The sequence below is a fragment of the Cololabis saira genome, chromosome 20, assembly GCF_033807715.1.
Source record: "Cololabis saira isolate AMF1-May2022 chromosome 20, fColSai1.1, whole genome shotgun sequence".
In the NCBI taxonomy this organism is placed as follows: Eukaryota; Metazoa; Chordata; class Actinopteri; order Beloniformes; family Belonidae; genus Cololabis; species Cololabis saira.
In genome coordinates, this window is record NC_084606.1 from 15,135,139 (window position 1) to 15,154,151 (window position 19,013).

A 19,013-nucleotide genomic window follows, 5' to 3' on the forward strand; every position below is an offset into this window, starting at 1 on the left:
TCCCTCACCAATGAGCCCTTAACTCGAAGGGCGTCTTACCACAATCTGCCCCCAGCTTTTCGATCGGCGCCCCGATGATACCATGGCAAGTAGTCACCCTAGGGTTCTGCAACGGCTGCTCACCTTCAGGCTGATCAGCCACCAGGTCGCTGGAGCACGCAACCCCCTGGCTAACCGCCTGAGGCAGATGGTAAATGTTTGAATATTTACCTGCCGTGGACCGGCTACTCTGCCGCACGGCCACTTCGTCAACGTCCCTGCCACGGATGTCCGCTAGGTCCGGGTTCTCCATTCCTAGGCCTGTAGCCGTAGGGTGGTCGGTACTAGTGCCCGGTAGAGTGGAACTTACTGCGGTTGACCCCTGTTCAATGGGCGGTGCATCAAACACACTTGCTGGGTCAAGACGCCCAAGGTCACCCCCTGGTGCCACTACTGAAGGTGGTACCGGTACAGGGGGCAAAAGGTACAGATCAGCATCGGGTTCTTCCTCCAGTCCAGCAATGGCCTCTGCCCCCAGTGGGCTGGTAGCCGGAGGATCGGCTTGGGCGTGACCACCCAAGGGAGCCTTAAGATAACTCCGATGCACCTGTCTGGTCTTACTTCGGTCAGTCACGGGGGCAATGGTGTACACCGCCCCATTGTCCGAGGGGGCCCTAATGACTTCATACACCTCGGATCTCCACTGATCTTGAATCTTGTGGCAGCCCCTCATACTAAGGTCACGAAAGTAGACTTGCGCGCCCACCCCCAGGGGCTTGTCGTTCACTTGACTGTCGTGATCCTCTTTGCGCTTAGCAGCCGCTGGTTGAGGGCGGTCTCTAGCACCCTGAGAGGCAGTTTTCAGCTTGGCACGATGTTCCTCAATCCAGTTTTGCACAGTTCCTTCGACAGGGTCAGGCACCCTTCCAAGCAACAGTCTAGTCCAAGACTTCCAAGTCTAGTGCCAAGCGTGGTTCCTGACCAAACAACAGAAAATAAGGAGACTCACCAGTGACCGAATGTGGGGTGGTGTTATAGCAAAAAAGCAATTGGGGCAAGCATGCCACCCAATCTCTCTTGCGGGACACAGGCACAGTGCGAAGGAGATTATGCAAGGTGCGATTAAATCGCTCGCACTGGCCATTGCCCGCGGGATGATAAGGTGTGCTGCGAGATTTTTCAACCCCATAGAGTTTGCAAAGCTGTTGGATGAGAGCTGCCTCAAAACAACGACATTGGTTGGAGTGGATGCGAGCCGGGACGCCAAACTTATAAAACCACTCATTCACAAGCACCGTCCTCTTTTTACCTAGGGGTAGTGAAGAAAACTAGTGTAGTGGCTATGAATCTGTCCCTACGGATCGAGGGATTTCCGATGCTCACTAGTTGATCTAGAGCCAGAAACATTTCCCAAAATGCTTTTCGTCGTCATTTGCAGTCCGCCCCTCTGACCACCCCAGTGTCTGCTGTCTACATCTGTTTATATAGTCATCCCTGTAGTGCAAAATTTAGCCATTGTGAATTTGTGTCTCTCCTTTCTCTGTTTTTCATTCTCTCTCTCTGTTTTCTCTTTTCCTGCTTTGCCCAGCTGGTCTGCAGCAAGAGAGTCGCCCTTATGAGCACGGTCCTGGTCAAGTTTACATCCCTCCTAAACGGGAGTTTTTTCTTGTCACTGTTTGATTTAAGGTTTTTCTCCCACTAGGGGAGTTTTTACCTGTTGTTGTTTAAGTTATGTTTATGTAATAATTGCTCGGGGGTCATGTTCTAGGTCTCTGGAAAGCACCTAGAGACACCTTTGTTGTAATAGACGCTATATAAATAAAATTGAATTGAACTGAATTGAATTGAATCCCATTTGGGCTCTCATTAAGACTGAAGCATCTGCTTGCCAGAAAACGGTAACTACAGTCTGTCTGGCCGCAGCGCAACTAGGGACCTGTGCATGCCCCGACAACGTGAACGCCTTCAGAGTGGCCCAGCTGCGGTATTGATGCTACATCCCCTCATCTAGCGTAATCATCTAGCTGTTCACCAAGCCCAGAGGAATGCTGGTCTGCCACAGAAAAAAAAACATCACTTACATGGCTTACAAAGCGATCGATGTAACACAGTGTTTTTGTGTCTGGGCAGAGAAACTGTGTTTTACTATGTTGCAGACGTTGTGAGCCAGACCACTGAACCCGCCACAACTGTGTTTATTTAGCTACAACCGCTGAAGTGTGTTTGTTTATTTTATAGTCTGTTTATTGTTGCATCCAGGTTGCTGGATCGGAAAACAAAGGTTTCCCAGATGCAAATAAACTTAAACCATCTTCTAAAACAAAAGTCGTTCAAAAATGTTGTCAAATGAAATGAGACGATAATTTTGTTTGTATAAGCAACTTACTTTTAACTTTTGTGTCTGACTAAGTCTCAATGTCAGTGTGAAGCATAGTAACAAACCACACCTCCTTACAGTGAGGTCACTCACTTGTTGACTTACAAATATCACTGGTGGAGTCCTGCTGCGATCACAACCATGAACTTCACGCTGACGCTGGCTGTATTCTTCACCCACAGTGAGTACACTTGAATATTTTTTCTCACCACATTCATTATTATTATTTTTCTCCATTTCCAACCACTCATTTATTAATGGTATCAATGATAGACATTATTTTGTTTGTGTTGAATCTGACATTGATGACTATTTCACATGTTTGTTTCAGATTGGATCTGTGTGGCAATTTCTGAGTTCTTCATTGTGGAGGTTCATCCTGGTGAAGAAGTTACATTAACATGTTCCAACTTCAGCAGTGTTCCCCACTTCATACACTGGTTCAAACTGGACAAAGGAACAAATGTTAGCCAAATCTCAACTATGTTGAGTTCTGAGGACCCTGCTACATTAGATGAGGGATTTCAAAACGGCAGATTTACAATGACGTCAAACACCAAAAACCTCTTTCTCAAAATCAAAGACATGGATTTCAGCGACTCTGGACTGTACTGTTGTGGATTCAACAAAGGCGGAAACCTTGTCACTTTTAGTGCAACATATTTACAAGTTAAACGTAAGTCTGTTGAGCCTTTAATTTCTTCTTATCGAAAGTGGAATGCTGCTGTATATAAAAGCTAACTTCTTTGTTTCTCTTGTAGACTTGTCTGGATTAACAAATCTGCTGAGTTTCATTCTGGGAGGTGTAATTACCGTTCTCGTAGTGATCATCATCTGTCGGGTTGTCAAAATCTGCTCCTTAAAAACAAGTATTTATTTTCAATGGTTTTACAGTTCATAGAATTTTAATACCACAAAACTCTTTAATAATGGTTTACTGACCAGATGAAATGCTTCTCTCTATCAGCTCCAGATGAGGAACAGAATCCACATCACAACAAAGTAATTAAATTTTTCCTTTATTTCACTAATTATTCATTACAGTGGGCATTACTGACTTAATCTTACAAGTATAAATATTTTCATGTACAGAATTTGGATGATAACTATGCAAGACGGAGCTTCCGTCCCAGAGCTAGAAGAAGCCAAAATCTTCCACCAGAGAGAGAGGTGGAGACACATGTTGTGTATGCTGCCACGAGATGATGAATACTGCTCAGAGAGAAGATAATGTCACCTGGTTAATTTGTGTGCTAACTGTTCTGTGGACTGATGTATAAAGTGTGACGTAACCCATCAAAGAATAAATCGCTCTTTTCTTAATACAGTTTGTGTAATTTGTACAGTAAAGTATTATGACTCTCAGTTACTTTACTTTACTCATCTGACACTAAGCTGCTGGCTGATGTCACAACAGACTGCGTTGTAGTTAGTTGTAAATACTGCTACACTCAGATTGTATCGGTTGATTTGAGTCGGGGATCCTCATCTTTGTACTGACTGTCTTAGCAGTTAAATAGCGTGTAGATTTCACTTACTCAGACTTTATCTTCTGTTTACCTAAATGGTGTCAATAAACTTAATAATTAATATATGTGTTAAGCTGATGTCATAAGATGCACCGTAACCAACTTTTACCAGTGTTGGAGAATATTTCCGCCATCTTTCACATAAGGTGTCTGCAATTAGGAAAGGTCAGGTGGTGCAGCGGTGCCGCCTCCTTTTCTGACTTATGGCGCTTTTCCACTAGTAACTACTCAGCCCGACTCGGCTCGTCCCGCCTCGTCACACCTCTACCTGCTTTGTCCCCGTTTGTTTTTCCACAGCCAGGTGAGCAGTGGGCGGGTTGGGGTGAAGCTGCTGTGACGTACTCGATTGCGCAACCCCTTTGTTCGTGTCGGCGCAGATGAAAAATCAGCTGGAGCCGCGAGCGGCTGAGAAAAAAACAGAGCGCCTGGTGGATCTGATCGTTCCTTATCGCCGTCTACATCCCTTTTTTAATTCTCTCGTCAGTCACCAGCGAGTCGTTCTCGCACTGACTCCCGCTTCCTGATTCAAACATGACGGCCCCGCCCCCCGACCAATCAGTAGTGTGTATAGTGATGACGTCAGATATAGTGCCGACTTAGCCCACTTAAAACCTCGGCAGCCTCGGAATAGAAAAAGTATCTGCTTGGCACGGCTCCATCCGCCTCGGCCCGTAGTGGAAAAGCGCAAGACGGGGTAGAAGCGCTCTGAGTAGGTACTAGTGGAAAATGGCCATTATTTTTCTAACAGAGCTCTCAGTTCTCACAGTGCAGGTTTACTCGTAGTTCCATAGTATCCAAATGTAGATTTGGAGGACAGTCTTCTGCTATCAGGCACCATTACTATGTGTGGCCTTAGACACTTTAAGGGCGGGCGTGAAATTTTGGTTGACCAAGACACCAGAGACCAGCTGTTGTGAAAATACAAATTCTTATTTTATTTAATGACGTAAAAACACCAGGTTTCTTTTTAAAACAATCACAAATATACCAACAATACAATCACACCTCCGTATTTTGGGGCAGGGATGAAGGGATTCTCACTATGGACAGGGCTGAGGCCCACCAGCAGGGTGGGCCTCAGGTAGCTGTTGTGCAACTCAGGTAGCTAAGCTGGTCAGTTATCGAAGGCTAATGATAATTCTATTAAAGAATTATTAATAATTAATAAAGTCGACTATTTATCAAATTGAATTATCAAAATGATAATAATTCTCGTAGGGGCACCACCCCGGGGCCTTAATCCAGGGAAAAATGATAATTTAACAGCAGAAAATCAGTCTCATATGATTAGGATTATCCTGCAGAACAGTAAATCTTACTATCACTTACAGAATAACAATTGAAGGAGTGAGATCCGAACACTAGGCTCTGTCAAACAAATCAATTGTGACCAAAATCTGCATGAAATAACAACAACCACTCATTAAAAATCAATCAGAATTTATTTACATATAGGTGTCAAAAGATGGTAACGTAACACTCCCAATGAATCCTGATGGCACACTACGTTATTATAAAACCATTAATTAACTAGAAAAACAGCAATCAATAAAAATGAAATGAAAGTTAAATGCATGGAATGAAAAAAAGAATCAAATGTAATAATAAACATGGTATCAACGAACATCTACAGTTCAAACGTGGCTGCAGTGTTTAAAGAAGCCGGGGCTCCTGTTGTATTTAAAGATGGCGGAACCCTCTTTAAGCCACGTGCAAATCTAGACCGGATGTTACTCCCGGTGTTTTAAACCGTGATCAACTGGCGAAACGGCGCCACCAAATGAACGAATAACCGTAATATGCACACAGTAATTTCATTAAACATAAATTCAGGTCTACACCAGTGACTGATCGCCCAGACCGCAGCTCACGCGTCCTCGGGAGTCCGGATCTGAGGCTGCAGGCTACGTCGCCTGCGGCTCGGTCCTGCCGGGGGTTTCCTGGCGGGCATAGGCGGCCTTACCTATGTTTCAACCGTTTCAGTTGAAACGGGCCCCGGCCACCAGGGGGCCCCCAACAGACTGACAAAAAAATAAATGCGCAAGGAAGACACAATAATAAATCACTACCCGCCATTAAACTAACCAGCTAACATCCAAGAAAAATGAAACGAACATACCAGAGTGGTGCTGAAAAGCGAAAATGAGCAGATATAAAAAAGAAAGCTGTGAGTAGTGTTACCGGCCAGCCCGGTCCCCTTTAAGGCGGTGTGTGTGTTCGTGTGTGTGTGTGTGAGACGTGTGGGTGCAGCGGAGGAAAGAGAGAGGGAGATGCAGGTGTGCGCGTGTGGAAGACCGGTACACGTGTTCAGTTACTTCAGTGTGTCCTCCGTTAGTTTCAGTTGTCGGCCCTCACGAGTTTTGTTTGCTCTTTACAAGTTTGTAATAAATGTGCGACGTTGCACGGACAGTATTTTTCCTCCGTCCTTTTTTCCTTCACTTTCCCCGGACTCCTAGACAACCGCAGGTTACCAGCAACGAGCCAGAACCGTATTTAAATACCAGCTCTCCCAACTACGGTTCGGAGATAGGACTGGTCCGTCGCAGCACCCTGGGGTGTCGTCTGACTGCTTCAGGGGTGTCGTCAAAAAATTACCTATTCTGACATTTCATATATAGCCTAAATACGCAACCATACGGGCGCCGTGTGGAAAGGCACCCTCGGTTTTGTGTCATTTCTGTATTTAAAACACGGCGCACCGACCGTAAAGGCGCCGTCTACACACACAGACACATACACACACACACACACACACACACACACACACACACACACACACACACACACACACACACACACACACGCACGCGCGCGCGCGTGCAGCAGAACACACAAGCACACAAGTGTGCGTATTTAAAAATAGCGGGAGCAAAACTTTGTTTGATTGTACTTTATTTCAGTTTTTACATTAATCAAACCCATCGAAGTCTCATCCTCTGTTTCTGCATTAAAGAGCTCCGCTAAATCAGCTGTGCCAGTCCCAATTTCCTCGCACGTACGGTGCGCTTCGCCGCGTACGTTACGGCGTAGGCTCTGCATCGATTTAACGCAGACCATAAATCAGGCTTCACTTTTCCAGCCGGCGTGAAGCTGGCTGGAAAAGTCTCTTTAGGCAGTCTTTCTTTTAAAAATCACCATAGTTTCTGTCCATCAGCGTGGCAACCAAGCACAGCAGTGAACGATGACTTCTACTGTGGTGCAGTTATCGTGTTGAAGTTATTGATACAAAATAAACGGGACTTATGCATTTACAGTCAGAGCAATGCAGTGCGGTTTTTAATTATATTTTACTCTGGGGTGTCGTGAGATTTTATTCACTTTTGAAAGGTGTCATGACTGAAAAAAATGTTGAGAAAGGCTGTTTTAGACAGATTATTAATAGGAAAGCAGTGAGAATGCACTTTTTTCCTTAAAATGCTGTCCTACACGGCTGATTTTGTGCCCGCCCTTAAGCCTCGTGCCCCCTCTGAATATTTGCTCTGGCGCCGACCCTGGGACTGGAAATTAAGAAAGGTAACAGTAGTCTTTCGAAAGTGACCTCTTTCTTTGGTCCAGCATCTGCACCGACTACAGCAGCGGCTGCCGCCCACTCTAATGACACCAACGCAGTAAACGCATCCATGCGTCACGTATGGATGCGTTTACTGCGTTCTTTCAGCTTATAATGCGTCACGGACGCAGGACACATAGCTGGCAAATATAGTAATAAATAGGGCCCCATATTAAATATTGAAACGGGGCCCCTGATGCCAAAGGCCGCCACTGCTGGCGGGGATCCGCAATTACTGCGGCCGTTCGGTCTCTCTCCTCTCCTAACTTCACAGAAAAAGTGAAAAGTGGCTGGAGCAACCTCACACCGGCTCTCTGGTCCTGACCGCGTCCTCAACACACCGCCTCGCTGCGCACGGGGGGGGGGGCGGTTCCTCCCTTCGGAACGTCGGCTCGTCCCGTGTTGTGTCGCCGGGCTGCGCGAGGGCCTCGCGGTCCAAAGGCTGGAGCTCCTGGCGGGTTTTGGCTCCCGGAGCGGTCGTCCTGAATGGAGGACAGGGCTCGGAGAAAAAAGAAAGGAGTTAAGACAGGAAGAGAGTCCAGAGCGCAGCGCTCTGGGATCGGACCTTGGGATCGGACCTTGGGATCGGACCTTGCGCCCGGTCTCGACGGCTCCTTGAAACCCCCCCCCCCACAGCTCTTAAAAGCTGCTGGACAGCAAAGCGCGTCTAGGATCGTTGGCTGAAGAGAAGAGAAGAGGAAAGTCTCGGTGCAGCACGGAGTTTTGTATTTCCGCGCGCTGCGATGACGTCATCAGTGCCTCGCTCGGGATTGGGTGCGTGTCGCTCTCAGGCGCCGCCCCATCCGAGCATGCCTTGCGGGATGGGGCGGCCAGGAGCTCCAGCCTTTGGACTCGCGCAGCCCGGCGACACAACACGGGACGAGCCGACGTTCCGAAGGGAGGAACCGCCCCCCCCTCCCCCCCCCCGTGCGCAGCGAGGCGGTGTGTTGAGGACGCGGTCAGGACCAGAGAGCCGGTGTGAGGTTGCTCCAGCCACTTTTCACTTTTTCTGTGAAGTTAGGAGAGGAGAGAGACCGAACGGCCGCAGTAATTGGGGATCCCCGCCAGGAAACCCCCGGCAGGACCGAGCCGCAGGCGACGGAGCCTGCAGCCTCAGATCCGGACTCCCGAGGACACGTGAGCTGCGGTCTGGGCGATCAGTCACTGGTGTAGACCTGAATTTATGTTTAATGAAATTACTGTGTGCATATTACGGTTATTCGTTCATTTGGTGGCGCCGTTTCGCCAGTTGATCACGGTTTAAAACACCGGGAGTAACATCCGGTCTAGATTTGCACGTGGCTTAAAGAGGGTTCCGCCATCTTTAAATACAACAGGAGCCCCGGCTTCTTTAAACACTGCAGCCACGTTTGAACTGTAGATGTTCGTTGATACCATGTTTATTATTACATTTGATTCTTTTTTTCATTCCATCCATTTAACTTTCATTTCATTTTTATTGATTGCTGTTTTTCTAGTTAATTAATGGTTTTATAATAACGTAGTGTGCCATCAGGATTCATTGGGGGTGTTACGTTACCATCTTTTGACACCTATATGTAAATAAATTCTGATTGATTTTTAATGAGTGGTTGTTGTTATTTCATGCGGATTTTGGTCACAATTGATTTGTTTGATAGAGCCTAGTGTTCGGATCTCACTCCTTCAATTGTTATTCTGTAAGTGATAGTAAGATTTACTGTTTCTGCAGGATAATCCTAATCATATGAGACTGATTTTCTGCTGTTTAGTTATCATTTTTCCCTGGATTAATGCCCTGGGGTGGTGCCCCTACGAGAATTATTATCATTTTGGTAATTCAATTTGATAAATAGTCAACTTTATTAATTATTAATAATTCTTTAATAGAATTATCATTAGCCTTCGATAACTGACCAGCTTAGCTACCTGAGTTGCACAACAGGGGGTTACCAGAGAAATGGATCACGGGTCCAAGGAATCATACCATACAGACACACATGTCACACTCACTGCAAAACAAAACGAAGTAAATTGAATAAACCAAAAACTGCAAACGTAGGAAAATATAAATCAAAAAGCACAGCAAACTAAAGAAAACTAAGCATACGTGAAATTCACACACACGGAAAATAGAGCACCATCACCCAAAGGATTGGCTTGCCACCCCGCCATGGACGCTCAGCACCTGGAAAGCAAAGAAACCAAAAAAAAGGGTATTAGGAGGTGAACAATCAAGGACAAAACATACAAAACCAAATATAAACACAGGAGTAATGAAAAGAAAAAAAAGAGATCAACCAATGTGGTTACTAACCACACACAAAGTATGGATCCAACAAGCTCTCGAGAGCCCCAAACCAAATAACATATGAAAAAAAAAAGAAAACAATAAACCTGGCCCAAAAACCTATTGGTTATCTGCAGCTATATAAATTAACCTCCTGCCAATAGGTTTAAAGGGGGAGCAACGAAAAAACTTAACCCAAAAGAAGAATATCTCCCACACCAGACTCCAAACACACACACACACACACACACACACACACACACACACACACACTTGTCACAAACGAGACAAGGAAGCAGCAACCGGAAACAATGGGCGGGGACGAATAGTCGCACTTTTTGAACCCCCGATCACTCTCCCTTAAATAAGCCAGCCACACCATTGGTCGAGACTGCTCCCTCACCAATGAGCCCTTAACTCGAAGGGCGTCTTACTACAATCTGCCCCCAGCTTTTCGATCGGCGCCCCAATGATACCATGGCAAGTAGTCACCCTAGGGTTCTGCAACGGCTGCTCACCTTCAGGCTGTTCAGCCACCAGGTCGCTGGAGCACGCAACTCCCTGGCTAACCGCCTGAGGCAGATGGTAAATGTTTGAATGTTTACCTGCCGTGGACCGGCTACTCTGCCGCACGGCCACTTCGTCAACGTCCCTGCCACGGATGTCCGCTAGGTCCGGGTTCTCCATTCCTAGGCCTGTAGCCGTAGGGCTACAGGCTGCTGGGTCAAGACGCCCAAGATCACCCCCTGGTGCCACTACTGAAGGTGGTACCGGTACAGGGGGCAAAAGGTACAGATCAGCATCGGGTTCTTCCTCCAGTCCAGCAATGGCCTCTGCCGCCAGTGGGCTGGTAGCCGGAGGATCGGCTTGGGCGTGACCACCCAAGGGAGCCTTAAGATAACTCCGATGCACCTGTCTGGTCTTACTTCGGTCAGTCACGGGGGCAATGGTGTACACCGCCCCATTGTCCGAGGGGACCCCTAATGACTTCATACACCTCGGATCTCCACTGATCTTGAATCTTGTGGCAGCCCCTCATACTAAGGTCACGAAAGTAGACTTGCGCGCCCACCCCCAGGGGCTTGTCGTTCACTTGACTGTTGTGATCCTCTTTGCGCTTAGCAGCCGCTGGTTGAGGGCGGTCTCTAGCGCCCTGAGAGGCAGTGTTCCTCAATCCAGTTATGCACAGTTCCTTCGACAGGGTCAGGCACCCTTCCAAGCAAAAAGTCTAGTGCCAAGCGTGGTTCCTGACCAAACAACAGAAAATAAGGAGACTCACCAGTGACCGAATGTGGGGTGGTGTTATAGCAAAAAAGCAGTTGGGGCAAGCATGCCACCCAATCTCTCTTGCGGGACACAGGCACAGTGCGAAGGAGATTATGCAAGGTGCAATTAAATCACTCGCACTGGCCATTGCCCGCGGGATGATAAGGTGTGGTGCGGGATTTTTCAACCCCATAGAGTTTGCAAAGCTGTTGGATGAGAGCTGCCTCAAAACAACGACATTGGTTGGAGTGGATGCGAGCCGGGACGCCAAACTTATAAAACCACTCATTCACAAGCACCGTCCTCTTTTTACCTTAGGGGTAGTGAAGAAAACTAGTGTAGTGGCTATGAATCTGTCCCTACGGATCGAGGGATTTCCGATGCTCACTAGTTGATCTAGAGCCAGAAACATTTCCCAGAATGCTTTTCGTCGTCATTTGCAGTCCGCCCCTCTGACCACCCCAGTGTCTGCTGTCTACATCTGTTTATATAGTCATCCCTGTAGTGCACAATTTAGCCATTGTGAATTTGTGTCTCTCCTTTCTCTGTTTTTCATTCTCTCTCTCTGCTTTCTCTTTTCCTGCTTTGCCCAGCTGGTCTGCAGCAAGAGAGTCGCCCTTATGAGCACGGTCCTGGTCAAGTTTACGTCCCTCCTAAACGGGAGTTTTTTCTTGTCACTGTTTGATTTAAGGTTTTTCTCACACTAGGGGAGTTTTTACCTGTTGTTGTTTAAGTTATGTTTATGTAATAATTGCTCGTGGGTCATGTTCTGGGTCTCTGGAAAGCGCCTAGAGACACCTTTGTTGTAATAGACGCTATATAAATAAAATTGAATTGAATTGAATTGAATCCCATTTGGGCTCTCATTAAGACTGAAGCATCTGCTTGCCAGGAAACGGTAACTACAGTCTGTCTGGCCGCAGCGCAACTAGGGACCTGTGCATGCCCCGACAACGTGAACGCCTTCAGAGTGGCCCAGCTGCGGTATTGATGTTACATCCCCTCATCTAGCGTAATCATCTAGCTGTTCACCAAGCCATGCTGGTCTGCCACAGAAAAAAACATCACTTACATTGCTTACAAAGCGATCGATGTAACACAGTGTTTTTGTGTCTGGGCAGAGAAACTGTGTTTTACTGTGTTGCAGACGTTGTGAGCCAGACCACTGAACCTGCCACAACTGTGTTTATTTAGCTACAACCGCTGAAGTGTGTTTGTTTATTTTATAGTCTGTTTATTGTTGCATCCAGGTTGCTGGATCGGAAAACAAAGGTTTCCCAGATGCAAATAAACTTAAACCATCTTCTAAAACAAAAGTCATTCAAAAATGTTGTCAAATGAAATGAGACGATAATTTTGTTTGTATAAGCAACTTACTTTTAACTTTTGTGTCTGACTAAGTCTCAATGTCAGTGTGAAGCATAGTAACAAACCACACCTCCTTACAGTGAGGTCACTCACTGGAGCACAGTTGACTTACAAATATCACTGGTGGAGTCCTGCTGCGATCACAACCATGAACTTCACGCTGACGCTGGCTGTATTCTTCACCCACAGTGAGTACACTTGAATATTTTTTCTCGCCACATTCATTATTATTATTTTTCTCCATTTCCAACCACTCATTTATTAATGGTATCAATGGTAGACATTATTTTGTTTGTGTTGAATCTGACATTGATGACTATTTCACGTGTTTTTTTCAGGTTGGATCTGTGTGGCAATTTCTGAGTTCTTCATTGTGGAGGTTCATCCTGGTGAAGAAGTTACATTGACATGTTCCAACATCAGCAGTGTTCCCCGCTTCGTACAATGGTTCAAACTGGACAAAGGAACAAATGTTAGCCAAATATCAACTATGTTGAGTTCTGAGGACCCTGCTACATTAGATGAGGGATTTCAAAACGGCAGATTTACAATGACGTCAAACACCAAAAACCTCTTTCTCAAAATCAAAGACATGGATTTCAGCGACTCTGGACTGTACTGCTGTGGATTCAACAAAGACGAAAACCCTGTACCTTTTAGTGCAACATATTTACAAGTTAAACGTAAGTCTGTTGAGCCTTTAATTTCTTCTTATCGAAAGTGGAATGCTGCTGTATATAAAAGCTAACTTCTTTGTTTCTCTTGTAGACTTGTCTGGATTAACAAATCTGCTGAGTTTCATTCTGGGAGGTGTAATTATCGTCCTCGTAGTGATCATCATCTGTCTGGTTGTCAAAATCTGCTCCTTAAAAACAAGTATTTATTTACAATGGTTTTACAGTTCATACAATTTTAATACCACAAAACTCTTTAATAATGGTTTACTGACCAGATGAAATGCGTCTCTCTATCAGCTCCAGATGAGGAACAGAATCCACATCACAACAAAGTAATTACATTTTTCCTTTATTTCACTAATTATTCATTACAGTGGGCATTGCTGACTTAATTTGACAAGTATAAATATTTTCATGTACAGAATTTGGATGATAACTATGCAAGACTGAGCTTCCGTCCCAGAGCTAGAAGAAGCCAAAATCTTCCACCAGAGAGAGAGATGGAGCCAAATGTTGTGTATGCTGCCACGAGATGATGAATACTGCTCAGAGAGAAGATAATGTCAGTACCTGGTTAATTTGTGTGCTAACTGTTCTGGGGACTGATGGATAAATTGTGATGTAACCCATCAAAGAATAAATCTCTCTTTTCTTAATACAGTTTGTGTAATTTGTACAGTAAAGTATTATGATTCTCAGTTACTTTACTTTACTCATCTGACACTAAGCTGCTGGCTGATGTCACAACAGACTGCGTTGTAGTTAGTTGTAAATACTGCTACACTCAGATTGTATCGGTTGATTTGAGTCGGGGATCCTCATCTTTGTACTGACTGTCTTAGCAGTTCACTTACTCAGACTTTATCTTCTGTTTACCTAAATGGTGTCAATAAACCTAATAATTAATATATGTTTTAAGCTGATGTCATAAGATGCACCGTAACCAACTTTTACCAGTGTTGGAGAATATTTCCGCCATCTTTCAAATAAGGTGTCTGCAATTAGGAAAGGTCAGGTGGTGCAGCGGTGCCGCCTCCTTTTCTGACTTATGGCGCTTTTCCACTAGTAACTACTCAGCCCGACTCGGCTCGTCACGCCTCGTCCCACCTCCACCCGCTTTGTCCCCGTTTGTTTTTCCACAGCCAGGTGAGCAGTGGGCGGGTTGGGATGAAGCTGCTGTGACGCACTCAATTGCGCAACCCCTTTGTTCGTGTCGGCGCAGATGAAAAATCAGCGGGAGCCGCGAGCGGCTGAGAAAAAAACAGAGCGCCTGGTGGATCTGATCGTTCCTTATCGCCCGTATACATCCCTTTTTTAATTCTCTCGTCAGTCACCAGCGAGTCTTTCTCGCACTGACTCCCGCTTCCTGATTCAAACGTGACGGCCCCGCCCCCCGACCAATCAGTAGTGTGTATAGTGATGACGTCAGATATAGTGCCGACTTAGCCCGCTTAAAACCTCGGCAGCCTCGGTACAGAAAAAGTATCTGCTTGGCACGGCTCCATCCGCCTCGGCCCGTAGTGGAAAAGCGCAACACGGGGGCGTGGCGGGTAGAAGCGAGCTGAGTAGATACTAGTGGAAAATGGCCATTATTTTTCTAACAGAGCTCTCAGTTCTCACAGTGCAGGTTTACTCGTAGTTCCAGAGTATCCAAATGTACATTTGGAGGACAGTCTTCTGCTATCAGGCACCATTACTATGTGTGGCCTTAGACACTTTAAGGGCGGGCGTGAAATTTTGGTTGACCAAGACACCAGAGACCAGCTGTTGTGAAAATACAAATTCTTATTTTATTTAATGACGTAAAAACACCAGGGGTCCGTTTCACAAAGCAGGTTCAACAAACTCTGAGTCTAATCCTGAACTCTTAGTTGATCTACTCTGAGATCGGAAACTCTGAGTTTTCGGTTCCAGAACAGCGGTTTAGAGGTAATTTACTCAACTCTAAGTAGTTTCACCTGGAGTTAAGCGCGTGTGCCACAACTATCAAAAGCCAGTATCTTTAGAGCCCTGATACAACGATTCACCATGGCAACCGGCGACAACAACGGCAAAAGATCCACATACTTTTTCTTTTTTTTTTTTTACTTTATTTATCATTTCAATTTACAAAATCCCTTTGAGGAAACGTTAGTTTGCATCTGAAGATCCACATAATTCACGGCGTGTCCTTTTTCCCCCGAATGGAATTAGAGATTTTAATGCGCGCATACGGCGAATTTGAACATGTTTTTCGAAAAAAGAGTAACACCGCAGCACAGAATATAATATAAAATTAATTTAACAGATCTCCACATCATTCACCTGCAATCCTGTGGAACCCCTTGATGGCTTGGACAGGTTTATGATAATAGGCTTGCCACCTGTCCCTTGAAATACGGAATTGTTCCGTAATTGGGAATTAAAAGTTGCGTTCCGTATTGAACCAATACAGACACATATTATGCCAGGGTTCTCCAACCCTGGTCCTGGAGAGCACCTATCCATGTTTTAGATCTTTCCCTGCTTCAGAACACCATGATACAAGGAGCTGTGTCAGCAACAGAACTGTCCGGACCTTGATGACAAGTTAATGACGACCATTGATTAGAATCAGGTGTGTTCATGCAGGGAGACACCTAAAACATGCTGGATAGGTCTCTCCAGGACCGGAGTTGGAGACCCCTGTATTATGCTCTTATTTATTCATGTAATAATATACAGGTGGAGGTCGGAAAATTTGAATATATTGCAAAACTTCATTCGTAGTAAATTCAATTTAAGGTGAAACAAATATTATTTCCCACTACATGCAAAGTGAGATATTTCAAGCCTTTATTTGTTATAATTTTGATGATTATTGCTCACAGTTTATGAAAACCCCAAATAAAAAATCTCAAAAAATTAGAATATATTATGAAATCATTAAACAATTCAATCATCAAAATTATAACAAATAAAGGATTAACATATATTGCTTTGCCTGTAATGAGACTATGCACTGTAATGTACATGTATTACGTGGTCTGATAACCATCTCCCGACGAATATTTAATTCTCTGCGCATTAATTCTGCACCTTCATCAATTGTGTCTTCATCAAAAAGACATGCCATGTTTGTGACAATGGACTTCTAATATATATACTGACTCTGTTTTTAATGACAGACGGCAGAACTTCGCCAAAACTCGCCTGCTGACTGAATGAATGAGGAAATCAAATGTGCGTGTGTCTCTGAAAGAGGCGGAGACGCAGAGAAACTCCAGGTTTCACAATATAAACCTGGTCCCGACCAGGTTAGGTTCAGAGCGTCTGTTACCACGGTAACTGACCGAGAGCTTAAGTTACCTCTCTTTGTGAAACAGGCTAGAGTTACTCCTCTTTCTCTGGTTTGAGTTACCTCCCTTTGTGAAACGGAAAACCCAGAGTTTCCCTCATTTCAGGGTTAACAGACTCAGAGTTTTCACTAAACCTGCTTTGTGAAACGGACCCCAGGTTTCGTTTTAAAACAATCACAAATATACCAACAATACAATCACACCTCCGTATTTTGGGGCAGGGATGAAGGGATTCTCACTATGGACAGGCCTGAGGCCCACCAGCAGGGGGGGTTACCAGAGAAATGGATCAAGGGTCCAAGGAATCATACCATGCAGACACACGTGTCACACTCACTGCAAACCAAAAGGAAGTAAATTGAATAAACCAAAAACTGCAAACGTAGGATAATATAAATCAAAAAGCACAGCAAACTAAAGAAAACTAAGCATACGTGAAATTCACACACACGGAAAATAGAGCACCATCACCCAAAGGATTGGCTTGCCACCCCGCCGTGGACGCTCAGCACCTGGAAAGCAAAGAAACCAAAAAAAAGGGTATTAGGAGGTGAACAATCAAGGACAAAACATACAAAACCAAATATAAACCCAGGAGTAATGAAAAGAAAAAAAAGAGATCAACCAATGTGGTTACTAACCACACACAAAGTATGGATCCAACAAGCTCTCGAGAGCCCCAAACCAAATAACATATGAAAAAAAAAAGAAAACAATAAACCTGGCCCAAAAACCTATTGGTTATCTGCAGCTACTGTATATAAATGAACCTCCTGCCAATAGGTTTAAAGGGGGAGTGACGAAAAAAAAACAACTTAACCCAAAAGAAGAATATCCCCCACACCAGACTCCAAACACACACACACACACACACACACACACACACACACACTCTCTCACACAAGTGCACGATTGCTAAAAACTAGGTCTATTGAAATGCTGGGATGCTCGATGGTCTTGCAGCCCTCTTCCCACGAGCGGCCGCGTCAATCCAGCTGGGGCACTGCTCTGTATTCCCAGATTGGCAAGAACGGCAGTGGGGCCAACAACCGGCAACACCTAAGGACGTACACAACACTTAATTGATGCCACAAATAACTGCAGAAAGACCGGGATTCATAGGAAAGACACATACCAGGCGATGCAAGGCTTCTTAATTATCCTAAGGCGGCTTGCTGGATTTCACAAGTCATCTGCGCTCAGACGCTCCGAGCGAGCCCAATCATTCTCAGAATGCGCAGCTGCGCCAGACTGAGAGGATGCTGAACGACGGACGTGCTGGGAAAGAGCGATCAGATGCAGGTCGCTAGTAAATTAAAAAGAAAGTAAACAAAGAGTGCCGTCACAGCATGCTGAAACAAGCAGACTACGTAACAGTTGCATGAACTCTTGCCACAAGATATACTGCTGACAAACTGGCTAAGCCAAGCGGTGAAAGCACCGAAACAGGTAAACGAGACAAGGAAGCAGCAACCGGAAACAATGGGCGGGGACGAATAGTCGCACTTTTTGAACCCCCGATCACTCTCCCTTAAATAAGCCAGCCACGCACGCCATTGGTCGGGACTGCTCCCTCACCAATGAGCCCTTAACTCGAAGGGCGTCTTACCACAATCTGCCCCCAGCTTTTCGATCAGCGCCCCGATGATACCATGGCAAGTAGTCACCCTAGGGTTCTGCAACGGCTGCTCACCTTCAGGCTGATCAGCCACCAGGTCGCTGGAGCACGCAACCCCCTGGCTAACCGCCTGAGGCAGATGGTAAATGTTTGAATGTTTACCTGCCGTGGACCGGCTACTCTGCCGCACGGCCACTTCGTCAACGTCCCTGCCACGGATGTCCGCTAGGTCCAGGTTCTCCATTCCTAGGCCTGTAGCCGTAGGGTGGTCGGTACTAGTGCCCGGTAGAGTGGAACTTACTACGGTTGACCCCTGTTCAATGGGCGGTGCATCAGACACACTTGCTGGGTCAAGACGCCCAAGGTCACCCCCTGGTGCCACTACTGAAGGTGGTACCGGTACAGGGGGCAAAAGGTACAGATCAGCATCGGGTTCTTCCTCCAGTCCAGCAATGGCCTCTGCCCCCAGTGGGCTGGTAGCCGGAGGATCGGCTTGGGCGTGACCACCTAAGGGAGCCTTAAGATAACTCCGATGCACCTGTCTGGTCTTACTTCGGTCAGTCACGGGGGCAATGGTGTCAAACCGCCCCATTGTCCGAGGGGGCCCTAATGACTTCATACACCTCGGATCTCCACTGATCTTGAATCTTGTGGCAGCCCCTCATACTAAGGTCACGAAAGTAGACTTGCGTGCCCACCCCCAGGGGCTTGTCGTTCACCTGACTGTCGTGATCCTCTTTGCGCTTAGCAGCCGCTGGTTGAAGGCGGTCTCTAGCGCCCTGAGAGGCAGTTTTCAGCCTGGCACAATGTCCCTCAATCCAGTTATGCACAGTTCCTTCGACAGGGTCAGGCACCCTTCCAAGCAAAAAGTCTAGTGCCAAGCGTGGTTCCTGACCAAACAACAGAAAATAAGGAGACTCACCAGTGACCGAATGTGGGGTGGTGTTATAGCAAAAAAGCAGTTGGGGCAAGCATGCCACCCAATCTCTCTTGCGGGACACAGGCACAGTGCGAAGGAGATTATGCAAGGTGCGATTAAATCGCTCGCACTCGCCATTGCCCG

General features: G+C 45.9%; 1 long non-coding RNA gene across 1 annotated transcript; it reads left to right on the forward strand.

Moving 5' to 3' along the window:
* Window positions 1-12,491: 12,491 nt before the first annotated feature.
* Window positions 12,492-13,614, forward strand: LOC133420777 (uncharacterized). The gene is made up of 5 exons (XR_009770626.1): window positions 12,492-12,526; window positions 12,677-13,021; window positions 13,107-13,214; window positions 13,313-13,347; window positions 13,438-13,614. It is a non-coding gene; the product is annotated as an uncharacterized LOC133420777 (long non-coding RNA).
* Window positions 13,615-19,013: the final 5,399 nt, after the last annotated feature.